The sequence below is a fragment of the Phyllostomus discolor genome, chromosome X, assembly GCF_004126475.2.
Source record: "Phyllostomus discolor isolate MPI-MPIP mPhyDis1 chromosome X, mPhyDis1.pri.v3, whole genome shotgun sequence".
Lineage (NCBI taxonomy): Eukaryota > Metazoa > Chordata > Mammalia > Chiroptera > Phyllostomidae > Phyllostomus > Phyllostomus discolor.
The window spans coordinates 14,426,628-14,447,298 of record NC_050198.1 but is presented as its reverse complement, the minus strand read 5'-3'; the positions used below and the strand labels follow the sequence as shown (position 1 = coordinate 14,447,298).

Below are 20,671 nucleotides of genomic sequence, written 5' to 3'. Positions count from 1 at the left end.
GACAAAGAGTGTGTCATTGTTCACTTTGGTGACCATCGTTTCTTTGTAGTTACACTTCTAGAAACTGAAGTAACTCTTTCAGTAGTGGAACATGAGAATACAATAAAGTGAGAGAAGGTAAAGAAGCCAGTTTTAGATTTCCTGTGATAGAGAGCAGTAAAGTTAAATAATATCTGAAGAATCTGCAAAGTCTAAAATTTTGATGAAAAATTTAAATAAACATGCCTCTTGGGTTTAGTATATAAGAAAAGAAAATGGGAGTGGGATGAAGCTGTAGGAATATTAAGTGACATACCCGGAAGCAGTTCCTAAAAGGGAAATTTGCTACACACGGCATTTTTTTTTTACTAAAGGAAGATGTTGGAATGGGCTTTTCTCTCTCCATCTGCCTTACCTGAACAAAAACCCCAGGCATATTTAAGATAATTTTCCCCATATTCCATGTGTACATCAGAATAGTGTCCTATGTGGAGGGAGTCCGCAGTATGAGTCTCTCAACATAGGCCACTGTTGACTCTGGAGCCAGACATAGTGGTTTTGGAAATCAGCTCCAGCACTTACAAGCTTATCCTCTGTGCTTTAGTTTCTGTCCATGTAAAATGAAGATAATAATAGAACCTATTTTATACTGAGGATTAAGTGAGGTAATATATGTAAATAACTTAGAAAAGAACCTGTCACACATTAAATAATGACTGTTATTATCATTATCTAAGGCCAGTGATCCATTCCCTCAATGGATTCCATTATTTCACATCTACTCAAAGAATCTACTATTTCAAAATCCCCTTTTCTCTCATCACAAATGTCTCCCTTTTTACCAGAACATTTCTGTTAGTACATCTATAATGCAATATTGCTCAATTTAAAAAACAAACTTCTCAAGTTCCATTTCTCTTCTTTTCTGTGCTTCATTTTATACCACACTTCTGGAAAGATTGGTTTATGCTCCCTACTTTTACTCCCTTGCTGTGATTTTTTTTTATTAAATTGATTGGGGTGGCCACAGTAGAACCTGAATAGTTAAAGTAATCCTGGGAAAGAAGAACAGAGCTTGAGGTATCACAATTCCTGGCTTTAAATTATACTACAGAGCAGTGATAATTAAAACAGCATGGTATGGCCAAAAAAAAAAAAAAAAACAGACACAAAGAGAAATAGAACAGAAATGAGAGCCCAGAAATAAAACTACATGTATACAAACCAAAAAAAAAATTGACAAAGGAGCCAAAAACATAAATGAAGAAAAAAAACTTTTCAAAAATGGTGCTGGAAAAATTGGAAAGCTACATGCAAAAGAAGGAATCTAGATTACAGTTTGTCTCCATGTAGAAAAATTAATTCAAAATGAATCAAAGACCTAAATAAAAAATCTGAAACAATAAATTATACAGAAGAAAACATAGGTACTAAACTTATAGACTTTGAGGCCCTTTCCAGGTTGCTCAGTTAATTAGAGTATCATCCCAATACCTCAAGGTTGTGGGTTCAATCCCCAGTTAGAGCACATATAAGAATCAACCAATGCATGCATATATAAGTGGAAAAACAAATCAGTCTCCCCACACACACACTCTCTTTCTCTCTGTCTCTCTCAAATAAATAAACTTATGGACCTTGGTCTTAGAAAAGATTTTATGAATTTGACCCCAAAGGCAAGAGGAGTAAAGGCAAAAATAAGGCAACAACAACAAAAAGCTTCTGAAAAGTAATTAATTTCTCAATAGAAATTCTTGTCAAGACCAGCAACCTCTTACCTCTTGCCAAATGCAATGATCAGTTTTGTCAGTTCTCATCTTACTCAAATTCTTCCTAGTATTTATCAAAATAATCATTCCTTCCATCTTGAAGCACATTCTATTTGGTTTATGGACCAAGTACACCCCCAGTTGTCCTTCTATCTCCCTGGCCACTCCTTGATGCTCTGTGCAGGGTCATCTCTTCTGCTAAACATCTAAAACTGAAATACCCAGGGCTCAGTATGTGGGCTTCTCTGTCTACACTATCTTGAAAATATAACACCAATTCGTGGTTTTAAATACCAGTTACATTGTGAGGAGTCTCAAATTTTCATCTATAATTCAGAAGTCTCTAGAGAATTCTAGATTTCAATGATTAACTGCCTACTCAACAGCTCCATCTGGATATGGAGAAGGCCACACAAACCTCATATACCTAAAACTGAACTCCTGGTTTCTGACAATCCCCTCCTCCCATAAATGTCCTCATCTTAGTAAATGGCATCATAATTTACCAGGGGTACGGACCAAAACCTAGGAAACCTCCCTGAATCAGTTCTTTTTCCAGCACCACATATTCAACTCAATGGCAAGTCCTATTAGCTCTATCTCTACCTCTACACAGATTTGGAATCATGTCTCCCCAACACTGCCACTGCTTCCACTCCAGTCCAATGACAGCCAGTTCCTAATGAGTCACTCTAATAGTTTCCTTATTGGTATACCTGCTATCACTGGAGCTACTAGAATAATGTTGGAAAACAATATAGTTTACAGCATTGCCCTACCTACAGCCATCTCATGTATGTGTCAGGGTTCCCTGAATATCTAATAATGTTTCGCAAGGCCTTACATACTCACTGACCTTACGTCAGATCACTCTTCCCCGTGCTCACCACTGGCAACCTTCTGTTCTTCAGATGCACAAGTTCCATTCCCATCTCAGAGCCTTTTATGTTATGGTTCCTACCATCTGAACATGCTGTCGCCAGACCTTCCATGTGACTTGTTCTTTCCCTTCATTTAGAACTTGCTATGCCAAATGCCTCCTTTTCTGAAGAACCTTACAAGACCAAGTAGTGCTTTCCTCTGCTTCCCACAATTCTTTCCTTTACTCAATCTATTTTTGTGATCATTCTTCCATAGTAAAAATCACAGCCAAAAATTTATGTGTTATCGTCCTGTATAAAAATGTAGCAGGAATTTGCCCAGAACTCAGTCTGGATATGGCGCAGGCACTCAAAACTTATCTTTCTGAATTCACAAATTCAAGTGTTTCATTTTCTATTTAATCTTCCCTACAAGTGAGGAAATGGACTGAAGAATAGCAAATGTCAGTAAGGTCTGAGCAACTTGGTCACGCTTAAGTTAACTGAATCACTGCTGTTCCAGGACTCTACAGCCAAATGTCTATATCATGTTATTATCCCAGGAGACAGTGGCCCACAACACCGGAACATTTTAGGTTTCAACAATTTTAAAAATCTGGTCAAATTAAGTATACTATATAAGGTAGAGTTCTCATTGGGTGTGTCAATATGGGAGAGAATCATATTCAAGAACATCAGTGTTTCTTTGTTTCTCTTGCTTATAAACACGTTTATACCTATATGATGCAAAAAAAAGAGTTAAAATGAGAATATAAACAGAAAACCAAAGTATGTCAGTTGAATGATCAGAGTCTTGAGAAATGGTTAAAAGTTTAAAGAATATATGAATGGCAAATTAAAGTGATTAAATAGTATAAAATATTAAATCACTTCATATCTGTTAGTAGAGACAGTCCAAATATATGTGATATACAAGTGAAACGCTGAACCTTCTGAAGGTTTTTATCCACAAAATTTCTTACCATATATGTGAGTGGTTGACATGTTAAAATCCAGGTACTGTCATGGTCAATAATCCAGATTTCAAAGATATATGTACATGCAAGATTAAGTCCTAGAAATTATCTAGATGTAGTAGTATCAGTAACCCATTAACATTCACTACATGCCAGGCGTAGTTGTAAGCATCTTACCTACATTAAATTATGTAAACCTCCTAACAAACCCTGTTAGCAGGAAAGCTGCCCTGTTCATCCCTTAGTCCAGAGGTAACACACAACCATCTGTAGGCCACACCAGGTCAGCCATCTGTTTCTGGAAATAAAGTTTTATGGAATGTACACACACATCCATTTACATACTGTCCATGCTGTTTTCATACTGGAATGGAAGAGCTGAGTGGTTGCGACATAGGCTGTGTAGCCTGTAAGTTGGAAAGTATTTACTATCGGGCCCTCTAAAGGAAGAGTTTGCCAGCCCCTGGTTAAATCCAATAATACAAGGCCTGGCTGAATTTTCCATGCACTAGTGTGCTTGGTTTTAATATTATGATGGAGGTAATGATGGAGTATGATGGAGTTGTAGTGATGATGTGAAATTCGCTATCAGACACCAACTTACACTCTTTTCACATTGCTAGCTTGAAAGCTAGCTAAGCCATTGAAACATAAAAAGTCAAGCAGTTTGAAGAACACAGTTTTTTCAGTTTTAGTAATTCCTTGAGCAAAGGAATGACTTCCTCCTGGAAAGTAGTCAGTCCCCCTGGAACATGACCTTTCCAGTGGCTGGTGTCACTTTACATATCATTGTACCACCTGAACTGAATGCAATACATGACATCAAACTGGACCTCTGTGAATGTGTGTGTGACACAGACCCGCCAGCTAAGCAGATTCTTTTTATATAAGTGGGACTGTTCCTCTCTCCAACCTAATCATTGTATTGCACAATGGAAGATTACATGATATCCTTAAGTCTCTCCTGCCATTACAAGCTTATAAATTCGAACCCAACTGAGCTTATTTGAGAGGGGACTTTTGTTTCTACAAGCAAAAAGTATTAGTATGGCACAAGTCTTGAGAAATGAACAGCAACCCAATGTCGCTGAAGGTGATGGCATTACACAATATTATCCTATACATCTTCACATATACTTTGCATAAAGATATTTATAAGCATGAAATAAATTGTGTGAATGTCATAAAATGATACCCCTTGAAATAATAAAAACCAAAGCTGTTGATTAATCAGACTGTTAGTGTTTTTCTTTAAGGCTTGTAACATTTTAGATATAAACTATGTTTCTAAAGTTATTTCTTCACATTTTTCTTCTTGGCCTTTATATTTCAGAAGCATAAAAATTAATCAGTCTTAGTTTTTCTTAATCAAAAAACTCTTCATTATTTCTATTGCTGCAGGATACTATGAATTCTGCCTGTCTTTGCCAAGTCATTTCTAACAAATTGCATTTAGGAAAAAAAGCCCTCTTAGAATTCAATTCTGTGATATAGGTCAAGGAGAAAAATAAACAGAGAGAAAAAAATAGAAGGTTACCCAAACGTTACAAATAGGAAAACATGAAGAAGTTCTAACGCCTTAATAAACAAAGTTGGAGACCTCTTTGAGACAGTGGAAAGGGCTGAAGGATGCTGTTCATCTTTCTATTTTCGAAGTCCTAGTGAGGGGATGTGTGAGGAGAGACGGAACAAATTGCTCAATGAAAGTAATGGGGTCAGCCCCTCAGCTGCCTTCAGGGATGCTGTAAATCTGGGTGTTCTTCATTGTGTTTCTATTCTTTTCTCTTCCTTATGTAGCTCCCAGCAATTTCATTTTAAAGCCCACTGCAGTTCGCTACAAGGTGCATTTCTCCTTGTAGACTGTTCCCATCAGCCACCCCTCACCATCTGAGTTTTCTGCTTCAAATGCCTGCATTTGTCAGCTCAAAAATCCAAGTCACATACCTTGAAAAAAGTTAATTCCTTTAAATGGGAAATGCTTTCTCTTTATTGGCCCCTCCACGTTTTGCCCTTTTTGTGTGTTTTGTTCATCACGAATCTCAGCCATGGGTCACACATACCAGCCTGTGAGCACTGGGGAAGTCAGAGAGCGGAGGAGCGTATTCTTGACATTGTTCGTAGCATGCTGTTCGCTTCCACAGGGCCTCCTGTGAAAGGAAGCCTGATCTTCTTCACTTTGTGTGACTGGGAGAAGACACGTTAAGAATCCTTTTGACATCTATTGCTTATTCAGTTATACCATAAGTAGCTATTGTGTTTCCTTCAGGAAACATATTAATATTGCCTTTAAAATGAAGTAGGTTAACTTCTAGTGTAGTCAATGCTATGTTTAGAAGGCATCTTTTTTTTAAGCAGTATTACTGAGAAGAAATCTTACAGATAGATTTATACTAAATAAAAATGATCACAACGGGGAACAATACAGCTAACATACTTTATATGTTATGTTCTAACGCTGTAGAAAACACGGCTAATGAAAATGTTAAAATGTTGTTGCTTTAAAGTATATCTAAGCCTTGACAGCAGGTATGGCTTTCTCAGTCAAAAAGAGCCACATGAATAAGGTCACGGGGACAATTAGGCTAAACATGGGATATCGCCCACTTCATACATAACACAAGCAGAGAAAGGGAATAAACAAGCAATTAGTATTACATAGTCTTTCCTGAAATAACTACACATTTTGAGTGTTTGCAATACACTAAACATTGTCATAAGAACTTTCCATGTGTTTTCCTTCTTAACCCTCAAAACAGCCTAATGAGCTAGGTGACATTATTAGCCCCGTGTGACAGACAAAGAGATGAAAGCGCAGAAGTGAAATCACTTCCTTAGTAGCACAGAGAGTTTATCTTGATCCTCCTCCACCAGAGCTGATGCTTTTCATTATTATAGTGATAGTTTGAACTGTGTCCTCTGCATTATAACAGGCTGAGAAACAGTGACTAAGTAATCATATTTTGGGCAAAGCAATTTAGATTAATATCTAGCTAGTGTCAGTTTCCTAAAGGGTAATTCTTTAAAAGAAACATGTAGAAATAATATAGAGGAAGTGGGATCCTCAATGGAATACTTAACTAACTTTAAAACACAAGTATTATAAATTATTCATGCTATTTCAAATTTTATATTATAACAATAATCTCAAACTAAGATTGATACTAGGTAATTGTGGAGATTTTAAAATACATTATTTAAGTAGTTCAGATTTTTTTTTGTAGGAGACTATTACTGAATATCACACCTGCTATATGGTTAACTTATAATGTACATTTAAAACTGTATGTTTGTATACTATAAACTACATAAGGAATCAAACTTATCCAATAATAAGGTACACTGTCTACCCTTCGCAGAATGATTCACTCTTTAATATAATTTGGAAAGCATGGGCAAATGATATTAGTAAAGATGACATGTAGGTTGGAGATCCTTCATATTTTATCAGAGAAAATGTTTAATTTTGAAAAGAATGCTAATCACTTAAACAAAGGCACTTTGCCCAATACTACACAGTTCCAAAGCCAGGCAGAAGGAGCAGGCCATAGCAGAGGTATTTTCTGCAGATAATTTTTAAAAGATAAAAAAAAATCTATTTAAAGTCAATCCGCATTTTATTATCATTGCGTGCTGGCAATTCTAAATACTACCCATGTGAAAGCATTTCTCCTTGAAAAATACCCTTTGTGGCTTCAAGTTCTGAGCCATGGTGATGTTCGTATTCATTTTAATATTTGTATCAGTGTCAGATTCACACGGTTTCTTACCACGTATCCTTGAATAAACATTGAATTCTTCATGGAAGTTAATTTGGACAAATCCCATTTACGCACTCGCCTCCCTCACCCCCCCAATACACACAGACTCAGCTTCACGGGTCTTTTCAAGAGTAAGTTCCTACCACTGCCTATAACCATGTTTGCATAGTGCCAGGTGGGGACTTGAAATACCGGGGAACACTTCCTAACCGCTATGCGGTACAGCTGAAACTGACACAAAATAGTATGGAATGCCAACTATAACAGGAAATAAAACTTTATTAAAGTAAAAAATAACAAAGAGTAAGTTCCTAATGGCTGAAAATTACAGTCACTGAAGCTCTCCTTCAGCACAGGTGCTGTCTCCAAACTCTGGTTATTATATAATCTTAATTTTCAAAAGCAGATTTAACTACAAATGGTCTCAACATGAATGTGATGACCAAAAACTGGAATTTGAGCTCTCTTATTGTTGACAGTTTATGTGGACACTTGGAGATTTTGTGTTCAGAATTCTTTTGACTATGGAGACCTTTGGAAGCCCCTAGAATTTATCCCAAGCAGGCAACGACAAGGTCTGTACTACAATTTCTAGAATTTATTGTGAAGTGGATTTTTTAATGACTGCCAAGCTTACTTGTATAGTTAAGAATTTTCCTAACTATGTATTTGTATATCCATTTGTTCATGTGAAAGATGCTTTTCAAACTTAAAAGTAACAAAAAAGGCTCTTCAGACGAAGTCATTGGCAACTTTGAAGAAGGCTCAAAGGTACAAACCATAATGTTATTAAACAGGTCAGTAAGTAGGTATATATTTTTTGTCTTTTTTCAGAAAATATATTAATATGACTAAGTATTACTTTTCCCCTCTTTGCTATACAGTAGTAGTTAATTTATTCACTCCTTTATTTTCCTAGAATAGTCTTATATATGATCATTTTTCTTTTTGGCCATTGTTATTACTTAATTTTATGACACTCCTAAAACTAATGTTGTAGAGAAGAGGAGAGTAATAAAAAATGGTACACTGGGTACTTGTGTGTCATATACACTAGATATGCCGCTGCAAGATAAAAGCATCTGAGGCTACTTCAGATGCGAGGCCGTGAGAATAAGTGGAGACTTGTGTGGAATGAAGACATCCTTCGCCTGACACCCCCTTCTATGCAAACTGCCGCCACTTCCTGTAATCTCTTCCTTTTCAAGCACCACCATCAGATTTGGGCCTTCTGCTCACTGAAACTGGTCTGGCCAAGGTTACTAACGACCGCATTATTTCATCTCTCTGTAGCATAACTCTCCCCATACCTTTGATTCCCATAACACCATTTTCTTATCCTTATTTTGTGTTACTCAACAACTCTCTCGCTCCTGTTCTTTCTCACTCTCCCCTTCCCTTCCTTTCCCCTCCCCCAATTTTTGTCCTTTAAATATCAGGTTCCTTGGATTCTCTATTTGGTCTCTTCTCTCTCCACACATTACTGGTGTGCCATCACATGCATTCTGGTGAATGTAGTTACTAATTGCTGCCCTGCCTGGTGTGGCTCAGTGGATTTAGCATTGTCCTGCAAACCAAAGGGTCGCCAGTTCAATTCCCAGTCAGGGCACATGCCTGAGTTGGGGGCCAGGACCCCAGTAGGGGGCTTGTGAGAGACAACCACACATCGATGTTTTTCTCTCTCTTTTTCTCCTTCCTTTCCCCTTTAAAAAATAAAGAAAGAAAATCTTTTAAAAATATGTCTAACTACTTACCAAAAATTATATATCCATCCGTATCCCTTGAATCTGCCCTCCACCCATGGTGTGCATGCCTAGGTATCCCACAGGTTCCTTAGATAGAGTATAACCAAAACTAGCCCTTGTATCTCTCTCCCTTAATGACTTCTATATTCCCCAAAAACACCTCAGATCACTTTCTTTCCTTCATCCCGATGTGCTATTGGTGATCAAATCTTGTTGATTATCTTTTTTTTTCTTTTGGTTCCCACACCACCAGCTCCATTCCACTGCTACTATCTTAGCCTCATCTTCTCTTACCTGAATTAATTGGTATTTCCACATCCACACTGAAACCCTCTCAACAGGATTTTTCACTATATCCCCAGAGTAATCTTATCAAAGTGCACATCATATTAAATCATGCTTATGGCTTTTGCTTCCCACCATTCACTGTGGAAAACCGGCACTCCTTAGTGAGGCAATATAGACACACCCTTGATCTCACCCTGTCTCTTGCCATTCATTCCACTGGAAAAGCCCAGTACTCCGCTATTGTAAAGTTATGTGGAGTTCTGTCAGTGATCCGGGTTTCCTATCTTTTTATCTTTACTTCTGTCATTGACCTTCCGTTGACTACTCCAGGAAAACCTCACTATTCTGACGACCAGATAAAGTGGTACCTTCTCTTTAAAACTCGCCACAATCAGTAAAATTAAACACTGCCTACTATACTTTGCAGTTTCTATTTATTTATTTCTCTTCTCTTTCTAAACTAAACTCCCAGAGGACAGCTACCCTATCTTAATTATCTTTATATATCTAACACCAAGTACATTTAGTAGGTAGTTGATAAATGATTCGTGGATAAAAATAAATAAATCATTCGTTTCAGCCTTACTTGTTTTCTAATTTTACCCCTTATTTTCCACATCTTAGTTATCTCTGTGGCCTTATTTCATTTCTTCACACTAATTATAGGCTAACGAACATACATTATAATTGCCTTTACTTAACAGTTACTGAGAATCTTTATTATAACAACACACTTTTGTAAGGAGGACACCATGTGTCAGTTGTGTGTCTGTGTGCATGTGTGTGTGTGTGTGTATGTTTGATCGAGGGGGCCGGGTACAAAGCTATAAAAATGTGGTCCCAAATCTTCACTTATTAATCACGGCCCTGCTCCTCATGACCTCTACACACTCATTTCACAGACAAGCTGAGTAACCCCAGTGGGGTTGGCAAAGTCCCTTTTCAAAGGCGGGTTTACTGAAGCCAATGATACACACACTGCCGTGCCCTTTCAGTAGCACGGGCACTCCCTTGGAAACTGCAGGCACTCAGACTCATAACTTATTTATGCAAGAGCACTGAAGTTGCTGTAGGCACTTTGCATTCATAACTTTGTTTCCTTTTTTACAAAGTGCCTCCTCCCAAATGTAAAAGCCTCAAGAACTTCGAAAACCTGGATCCATCCCTTGCCACTATTTTTAGCAGTAGCTATTATTTATTGAGCGCTTCCTCCATGCCAAGCACTGTTCTATGATTGACAAGTATTTATGTCTGTGTGTATGTATATATATAAAATCAGGATATTCAGCAGCCTATAATAATAGTTCAGAGTTCTCAGTGTACTAGATACACTGCGCTAACTGGTATTTAAGCATCAGTGCACTGAATTCTCACAGACATCCTGTGAGAAGGTGTTATCCTTGTCCCCTTGTTTCAAGTGAAAAAAAAAGGAAACAGTGAGATTAAGGAACTTGGCTAGAATCATACAGCTAAGATCTGAAGGCAAGCATTCAGGCACCAGCTCTGCGTGTCTAACCTTACCTTATATAGGTTGGGTCATAATTCCTCCTCTCTGTGGGGTTTGATGACCGCAAGTTCAACAAGAAAGTGTATTTCATCCCTTCGATATCTTACTTGAGACCTCACATAGAAATATCTCTTGGCAAGTGCCACACTTACTTACATTTATGCACATGAATTATGCCCGTGTATAAAAATTAAGAGAGTGGGAAAATTAGTACCAAGAAAATGTGGAGTGGAATAAAATGCCAAAAATGCAAGCTTTGCCAACTTAATCATATTAAGTACTTTTGGTCCTGGATGTTAAAAACAGCAAGCTGTCAAGGTTAATATAAGAGCAAATCAGAGCTGGTATGAGACCATAGAGAAATTGGCCACTATGAGACACAAATTTGTTATACTCTTCTAATTGTAGGCAATGTATTACAAGTATCAGCTGCTTACTAGTTAGCAACTTAACTCCACATTTGTGGGCTGGCTTGCTCTTGGGAATAAAATATTTTCAATAGCCATGAATATTATATATCATATTGTCTTAATAGCCTCATTTGCATAAAATGTCATGCTGTCATCTATTCTAAAGTGGGTTTCCTTTGCCAAAAATCTAGCACCATTTACTTCTCAAATTTAGCTTCATTTCAAAGTTTAATTAGTGCTTCAATGAAATCCGTGCGTGCTCTTGTTGTGGGTTGCATGGTAGCTATTGTGATTTCAAAGGTCATGTGTAGCAACTCAGTGAAACAACGGTCCCCAAATACCTCCCACTGCCATTTTAAGCAGGTGTCGCTAGATAACTGTATTCCGCACTACCTCAGGGTGTCAGATTAAGGGAGATAATTTTCTTAAACTATAATAGAATTTTCATTGAGGCCATTTGTCTTCAATGCATGAGATGGGAATTGCTCAGCTAATCCCAGATTCTTATCTGAGAAATCGAGCAAAGACAGTGTCAAGTACTGGCTTTGACTGGTTTGATCAAAGGTAAAAAAGCAATACAATGACAGTGTCATTTGGGGGGTCCCATTTACATAAAGTAAATTTATAATTGATGTGCCACTTGGTGGACACTGGAGTTAATGGACCTTTTAAAAACCTCTACTTAATAACAATAAAGTACCGTTTTTACAAGATTTAATGTTAGAAGAATTAATGCACCTCATAGCCTGACCTTCAGCTGCTCCTTTGATGGCGACTACTGTACTGTTTCATTCGGAGTCTCCATATTTAAAGTTGACATTATAAAATCCACGTTCTCAGATGCTTTTAATAAAATTGGGGTATTAATTGTGAATGGATAGAGTGGGCTGTTTAGTATGCAGATAACGCTTTAATAAGGAGAGAATTTTCACCGAGGTTCAGATAACACTCAACCTCCAAAGCACCCAAATAATTAGTCTCGTTATCCAGGTGCTAGACATTATTGTTAATGCATCACCATGACTGGTCTGGGAGGCTCTCCACCAGGACAATTTCTTGCTTTGCAAACTAAGGATGCAGTCAAAGCGTTAATGACTACCATCTCCCTTAGCTCCCTCACACTGACACATCCCAGAAGGAGATGCAGTGGAGTGGTCAATACCCCAGTGCCGGATCATGGACAGAGATACAACACAGCAAAGCACCAAAACAAAGCACAGTGTCAGGACCGTTTCTAGGCAAGTGTGAGTCATTAACTCAAGTCTCCATTACGAAATTACATCATAGGGTCCAGTAGCCTGTGAAAGTGTTTTCCGACACACCAGCATTACGGGAACCTGGTAAAGAGTCACCCAGTCATTTTGATTCGCCCAGTAGGATAAACAAACCTCCTTTGACTGGCAGATGCAGGAGAAACTATACTTTTCTATGCTGGTTGGAAGAGTTCAAATTGAAGGGCAACTAGGTTTGGCAAAATAAATTAAGAGAAAGTCTGAGGTTATCCAACAGTTCCCGAATGTTCAAGTTTATATAACGAGTTCCTGAAAAAGTGTATGGGCATATAAATAAGTCTATGAGAAAAGAGTGGGCTGTAAAACCTGAGACCATAATTTGAATAATGGGGCATAAATATGTCATTACTTAGGTGCAAGCATCTTTTTCTCTATCTGTTAATGCAAGCTCCTTTCCTGGAGAAGCAGGCACAAAGATGGGATCAGACAGGTGGCAGTTACGGGGATGAGGGGCCAGCCTCTGAAAGAAAACAGGAGCAAGCCTGAGAGAGCTATCCTGCTATGATGCCAAAAAGTAAAGTAAAATAGCATTGGCCAACATGATGGGGGAATCCTCGATCAGAAAGCCACCATTGGAGGACTCCACAGCTTAAAGGAATGGGCCCACCTTAGTACCCCTGCTACATTCAGTCATTGGCTGGGATAAACTCCTATGAAGGAGCCTGAGGACCAAATTCATGATGCACAGAATGCAGCATCAGCGGCCAGCCGTCCATTACACACCCCAATGAGAAGACTGTGAGAGGGCAGTTTCCTGACCAACACAACGCATTCAGTCGGTTACGATTCCCCTGGGACTAACCATGTTAATACAAGTCGGTGCTTCAATTGGGTAAACAAACATGGGAGATTTTATTTCACACTTACAAAAATCAAATACTTGCCTCTTCCTGATCAAATGGAAAAGGTCAGCTAGAAGAAGCAAAAGGTTTCCATTGCCCATAAAAACTGAAAATCACCCTAATGAATCGGACCCTCCAAACTGATTCCTTGTTTGCTGACATTAATGCTTTTAATACATGTAAGCACACATAAGTTTTAAGATCTTAGTGCAACAAGAGAGCGGTGACATCGATTGAGTAAAACCAGCGGAGCACATCAGTGACATGGCTCAGATAATGAACAGAGTTTCACAGGACAGGGACAAAGGTAAACAGCAATTTATGGGATTAACACATGGAATATAAAATGTGTATGTCATTATACTATGGGTCCTATGAGGAGCAAAGATGAGCAAGAAAGACCCCTAGATATTAACCTACACATAGCAGGGGGGCCCCCTAATTTGCTCTGAGACTGCAAGCCTTCAAAGGGCTGACTTGAGCCAATGACATCTGTGTACACTGGTGGAAAGCTGAAAAGATGGACTGTTTGCATCAAACAGAGCTAATCTGGGACACTCTTTCTTGAGTACACAGAAAGTAGCTCCCACAATCCTAAATGTAAGCAAGTGACATGCATTGGTGTCTGTATTGAGAGTTTAGGGCGTTCACATAAACCTGCTTGCATGTTTTTTTGGTACCTTATGATGTTTCGTGAAGTTTCTGTGATACCCAGAAATCTGGGCCTATGGTTTAAAGGGCCTCTCTGATGGAACAGTGCAACCATGGGCTGTGTGAAAGCATGCTCTTCCATGTAGAGGCATCTGAAGGTGGTTTAATACAAAGAATAGTTGAATATAGAGGGTTTTATTCCCAATCTTTCTGAGTGATCTTTGGAAAAACAACTGTCCTGCTATGAAAGCTAGTTACCTGCCCCCAACAAAATGAAATTAGACTACATAAATTTTTAAAGCAACTCAACAGAGGCCTAGAATTTCCCGGTACACCTTATGGTGCCTCTCCGGAAAATAAATAAACTGAGATTGTGGGGCAGTGCTATTTGTGGTTTTATATTTGAGTTCCATGGAAGATCTCACCCAAAGAAAAATTTTGAGTATTAAAAATATCTGCATTATGTGATTTCTACTCTATGCAGCAATACAATTCCAATCTTTTGATTAAAATTGTATGTAGTAAGAGACAGAGTAGGGTGATGAAACCCTAGAAAATAATTTTTGTACATATGTAAACTGTGGTACAAAGTATGCCCAAACAACATTCATTGGTAAACAATACTATCTCATGTACACCCCACTGCCTGGGAAGCTAACATGCAGCCCCCAAAACATAGCTTCATCTTAATCCCTGAAGCCTGGAAATGGTACCTTACATGAAATAAAAGAATTTAGCATATGTAATAAATTTAAGGATCTTGAGATTGGGAGATTATCCTAGATCAGGGGTGTCAAACTCATTTTCACCGGGGGCCACATCAGCCTTGTGGTTGCCTTCAAAGGACCGAGTGTAATTTTAGGACTCTATAAATGTAACTACTCCTTAACAGTTAAGGAGTTGAAATAACACTCAGCCCTTTGAAGGCAACCGCGAGACTGATGGGGCCCCTGGCGAAAACGAGTTTGACACCCCTGTCCTATATCATGCAGGTGAACCAGAAATGCAGTTACATGCATCCTTGTAAGAGGGAGGCATAGGGTGATTTGACACATGGAGAAGAGGGAACAGAAAGAGATTTGAAGATGCTAGCATTGAGGTCGGAGTGGTGTGGCCACAAGCCAAAGAATGCTGGCAGCCACCAGAAGCTGGAAGAAGCAATGCACAGATTCTGCCCCGGAGCCTGCACACAGAGCGTGCCCCTGCCGACACCTTTATTCCATCACAGTCATACTGATACCTCTAGAACTGTAAGACAATAAATTTAGGTTCTTTTAAGACACAAAGTTTGTGGCAACTAAAGGAATCTAATACACATGGGAAAGGCTTTCTTTTTTCCCAAAGCCGTATTGTTTTACCTTCTAAAAACAAAACAATTTACCCACAGTTAAGAAGTTATGCAAGGACACCTGGAAGGACTACTGAATTAGTCATTTAGCACACATTCTAGTCATTAGTTGCAAGCTCCAAGAACCTGGAAGAAAAGGCTATTATTAAGTAAACATTTTATTGAAGTACCTCATACACACAGAAAAGGAAATCATAAGTATAGAACTCAATGGATTTTCATAAACTAAATATGCCTGTATAAGCAGCACCAGGAACAATCCTAATTCTTCTTCTGGTCAGTAACCTTCCAAAGGTAACCACTATCTTGACTTCTAACACCCAATAGATTCATATTCCCCTCTATTGTATTTTACCTAAATGGAAAGACAATTTATATTCTCTATGGCTTTATCCAGTTTTACTTAACATTTTTGGCATTCTCCTATCATGTTGCATGTAATAGTAGACTCTTGTTACTATATATTTGTTTTTATTGCTGCATCACACGACTAAAAGTATTTATCTACTGCTGGTCATTTGGCTTGCTTCCACTTTTAAACTACCATAAATAGCACTTTTCTGAACATTTTTAGAAACAAAAGTACCTGATACTGTTGGGTAAGCAAGCATGCCTGGGTTGAAAATGCTGCACCTTAAGGTATGCATATTTAGAACACAGAATTTTATAAGAATAAAAGTATAATTTCAATATCACCCCCATTTCATTATGCAAATATTATGCCATAGTTTTTCTACTGTTTGACCCTCTGAACACACGGTGCTCAGGTGCCGGCATGCTTTTGAACAACCTAAGTGTTTATTTTATTTTATTTAAGGTTTTATTTATTTTTAGAGAGGGGAAACAGGAGAAAGAGAGGGAGAGAAACATCAATGTGTGGTGGCCTCTCACACGCCTCCTACTAGGGACCTGACCTGCAACCCAGGCATGTGCCCTGACTGGGAATCTAACTGAAGACCCTTTGGTTCGCAGGCTGGCCTTCAATCCACTGAGCCACGCCAGCCAGGGCTCAATTTAAGTGTTTTGATTAGATGTTTTGAGAGAATCTGGCTATGCTCTGAATTTAGTTTGATATCTATGTTTAGCCTATTTTTAAAGGTCACCTTAATACAGTCAAGTATTTTTAAAAATCAGAATAAAAAAACTCCAACTTGCTACTTGGTGCTTTTGAAGCTTCTTTTTCATATGATTATCTAGGAAAGAGAATATCAGACTCACAGAAAGTCCTTTGTAAAGGTGACATGTTATCCCTAGAGGAGCATTGAAAGCATCTTGATAATCTTGCAACTTCACATATAATCCAGAAAAAACGTGAAACTACAGTGAAGTACGTCCTCAGACTTGAATGGGTGCAAAGAGATGAAAATATAATTAATCCAATTGTGTTTCTTTGAGACATTTCCAACCCTTTCAGCCAGCAGAACAATGGTAATTTTTCCCCTTTCAGCAGAAATAGAGTCTTTTTTAAATGTTCTACTTTGAATATATTGTTGTGTTGTTTTTTTTTTATTTTGGAACTGCATTTTCCTCCCCCTCCTTAGGACAGTAAAGCTCAGAGCTTCATATAGGTGTGCATAAAAGATTTTAGAAAACACAAAATGTTAAATTTACAGAGAAGATGAGCTAGGTTTTAGACGACAATACAATCAGCTTAAGGCTGAAAGAATCAGCGGTGTGAAGGTTTACAGACTCAGAATGAAAGCACGCACAACACCCAGCTCTGGAAATTAGGTCACGTTAACAGAACCATTTGACTGCTCACTTTGCATCTGAAAGTTCCATATTTGCGAAAATATGCTATTTTAATGGCAGGCTTATGTCAGCATTTATGAAAACGAGGACTGATGCACTGAAAATAGTCCCTCTCCTTACAGTCTTTGTCTGTCTAATTACTCCACATTGAGTTAGAATTTCTGTCTTCATTTTGTACCTTACTTCTCATGCAGTGGCCCCTAATTCAGAACTAATTTGTAAAGGTCAAATGAAAGTCTTGAAGCATACCAAAGAACCATGATTATGCACTAATATTATTGAGTTCTTTAAGAGCACACAGCTTTTGAAAAGCACAGTGGACTTTTTTTGTAAATAAACAGGTTCAGTAAAGGGAAAAAAATGAATGAAGCTGTTAAACAAGAAAACTCAAATTCAAAACAAAGAACCTATTGACGGCTTTCTCTTCTCTACTGTTGAAGCACACAGTTGCAAAAATATTGTATGGCATATAGTTGCATAGTATTTAAATGTATTAGACAAAATTCATTCCGTCAATCTACATTTATTGAACAAGGCACTCTTCTAGGCACTGGGGATATCGAACAAAACAGATAAAAATCTCGCCTCATGAAGCTTACATTTTAAGTGAAAAGACACAGATAATAAAATTATGTATCAGGTATCAGCAGTGATAAAGAGCTAAGGGAGCAGTCTGCAGTTTTAAATAGGTGGCCAGAGAAGGCCTCCCTAAGCAGTGACACATGAGCAAATATCTGAAGGAGGTGACAGGATGAGGCAGGTTGGGGGATGAGGGGCAGCCATAAGGCTAGCTGCGGGGGAAAGCATCCCAGGCAAACAGAGCAGTTAGTAGCGCTAGTACTGATATGGGAAGAACAGCGTCTCCTGTAACAGTGGAGCAGGCAACAGAAAGTTCAAAGACTCAGACAGAAGTGAGGAGGAGCCAGCTGATTGTACAAAGAACTTTGTAAGCAACTGTGGGGACTTGGATTTAGTCTTAGAGAGATGAGAAAGCGTTATGAGCACACGTTGAACGCAGGAAGGTATCACACAATTTACATTTCAAGCAATCATATTTCTGGCCATGTTAAGAAAAAAGCTGAAAGGGAATGATGGTGAAAGCAGAGAAACCAATTAGGAAACTATTTAAATAAAATAGGTGAGCAGCGAGAGAGGGCTTTGACCAAGACGCAGGAGATGTGCTAAGAAGTTCTCAAATTTGGGATCTATTTTCAAGGCAGAATTGACAGAACTTGCTGATAGGCTGGAGCACATGATAAAGGGGGAGTCAAGAGGAATCCGAGGTTCTGGCTTGAGCACCTACCATGGAGTTACCATTGAGGAAGACTGGGAAGGGTCACGAATGGGAGGAAAGGTGAGGAATTAGGTTGGGATTGGCTAAGTGTGATGGGCCTGTTTAGACCAAAAGTAAAGAAGTGGACTAGGCAGACGGATATGTGAGTCGGGAGTTCCAGGGTGCTGATGAAAATCTGGGAATCAAAGCCCTGGCTGGCGTAGCTCAGCGGATTGAGCGCGGGCTGGGAACCAAAGTGTCCCAGGTTCGATTCCCAGCCAGGGTACATGCCTGGGTTGCAGGCCATAACCCCCAGCAACCGCACATTGATGTTTCTCTCTCTCTCTCTCTGTCTCCCTCCCTTCCCTCTCTAAAAATAAGTAAATAAAATCTTAAAAAAAAAGAAGAAAAGAAAATCTGGGAATCATCAACATATAGAAGATACTTAAAGTCATGATGTTGGAAGAGATCCCCAAGACAGTGAGCATTCAAGGACAAGATGTCTGAGGGCCGAGCTCTGGGGCCACCAGTGTTTGGTGGCCCACAGCAGAGCTGGAGCTCACATAAGTAGCAATCCACAGATTGCTATGAAGGAATCTGGATGCAACAATCCTTTAAAACAAAATATTCTAAAGCAAGATCACAGCCTGACTGCTGATTTAACAAGGTGTTTTCTAGAACTCCTTCCAAATGTACAGTTTTTATGGCTAGAAGTGAAATCTTCCCTTATCTTCATAAAATTCTAATATATGAATATGTAATATAAGTATGAGTTATACCTCTAATGAGAATCAACCTTTTATATTTCAAATAATACCCTATAGTAAAAAAATTGCTTCTTGGATATGAAATTTAAGCATTGAGTAAATGCTTCTACAAGCTGTCATTGGATTCATGAGAATCAGTGACAAATGTAAAAAGGATATTAAGGCACCTCACCAAAGAAGATATGCAGGTGAAAAACTAAGCCTATCAAAACATGTTCCACATCACATGTCATCAGGGAAATGCAAATTAAAACAATGACACACCACAACACACCTCTTAGACTGGCCAAATTCTGGAGCACTGACGACACCAACTGTGGAAGAGAAGGTGGAGCAACAGGAACTCTCATCCACTGATGGTGGGAATGCAAAATGGCGCAGCTACTCTGAATGACAGTTTGACAGTTTTCTACAGAATTAATTATATTCCTACAGTATGATACAGCAATTTTACTCCTTGTTATTTACCCAAATGAATACAGCTACAACTTTATGCCCACACAAAAGCCTGCTCACAGATGTTTAGAGCAGCTTCATTCATAATTGCCCAAACTTGGCAGCAACAAAGATGTCCTAGAGTAGGCGACGGGATTAACAAACCGGTACATCCAGACAGTAGAATATTATTCGCCACTAAACAGAAATTAGCTACCAAGCCATGAAAAGACTCAGAGAAATTTAAATGTATATTACCAAGTGAAAGAAGCCAATCTGAAAATTCCACATATTGTATGATCCAACTCTATGGCATTCTTGAAAAGGCAAAACTATGGAGACAGGTCAATAGTCACCAGTTTTTGTTGTTGTTGTTGTTTTTTGCAACAGAGAGAGTTGGTGGTAGCGGATGAAAGAAGGTGGAGGGATTAGCCAAATAACATGTATGGATGGCCCATGGACACGGAGAACAGTGAGGTGATGGCCAGAGGGAGGGGGGAGGTGATATGGGCTGAGGGGGAGGTTCACAGAGGGGAACAATGGGGACATCTGCAATAGTGTACACAATAAAACTGAAGTAAAAAAAATAGAAAGAATAGAGAACAAAAAATAACTAAATACAATTGGAATCAGTAGTAATCTCTAGCTACAATTCATTCTTAATTCATGCAACGTTTTTCAAACCACAAAGATAGATACAAACTTGACTGTCATAATTGTTTTCAGAAAATCCAAATATTCAAGCTATTAAAAATATCTACAATGCATGATTCATTAAACAGCCAATCTAGTGACAAAGAAAACATAGGAACAAACTGCTCATAAAAATGAAGGCCATGCACTTGACAGCTAGCACGTGCAGCACCAACACGCTTTAATGAACGGTGTTCGGGACATTTCCAGTAAATGACTGATGAATTCACCTTTGAATTTCAGTTCAGTGATAATAGTACAAAATGATCCTGAATAGCTAAAAGTTTCCTTGTGCATATTTCCTGTATGGGTATAGAAGATATGT

At 38.5% G+C, this 20,671-nt stretch overlaps 1 protein-coding gene and 1 long non-coding RNA gene across 2 annotated transcripts in view; both read right to left on the bottom strand.

Moving 5' to 3' along the window:
• IL1RAPL1 (interleukin 1 receptor accessory protein like 1) overlaps positions 1-20,671 on the bottom strand; it is a 1,208,235-nt gene that overhangs the window by 959,837 nt on the left and 227,727 nt on the right. The gene's annotated exons all lie outside the window — the stretch shown is intronic.
• On the bottom strand, positions 1,246-20,237 carry LOC118498479. Its single transcript, XR_004900965.1, has 4 exons — positions 20,227-20,237; positions 7,787-7,792; positions 2,176-2,181; positions 1,246-1,414 (listed from the first exon to the last, which is right to left on the bottom strand). It is a non-coding gene; the product is annotated as an uncharacterized LOC118498479 (long non-coding RNA).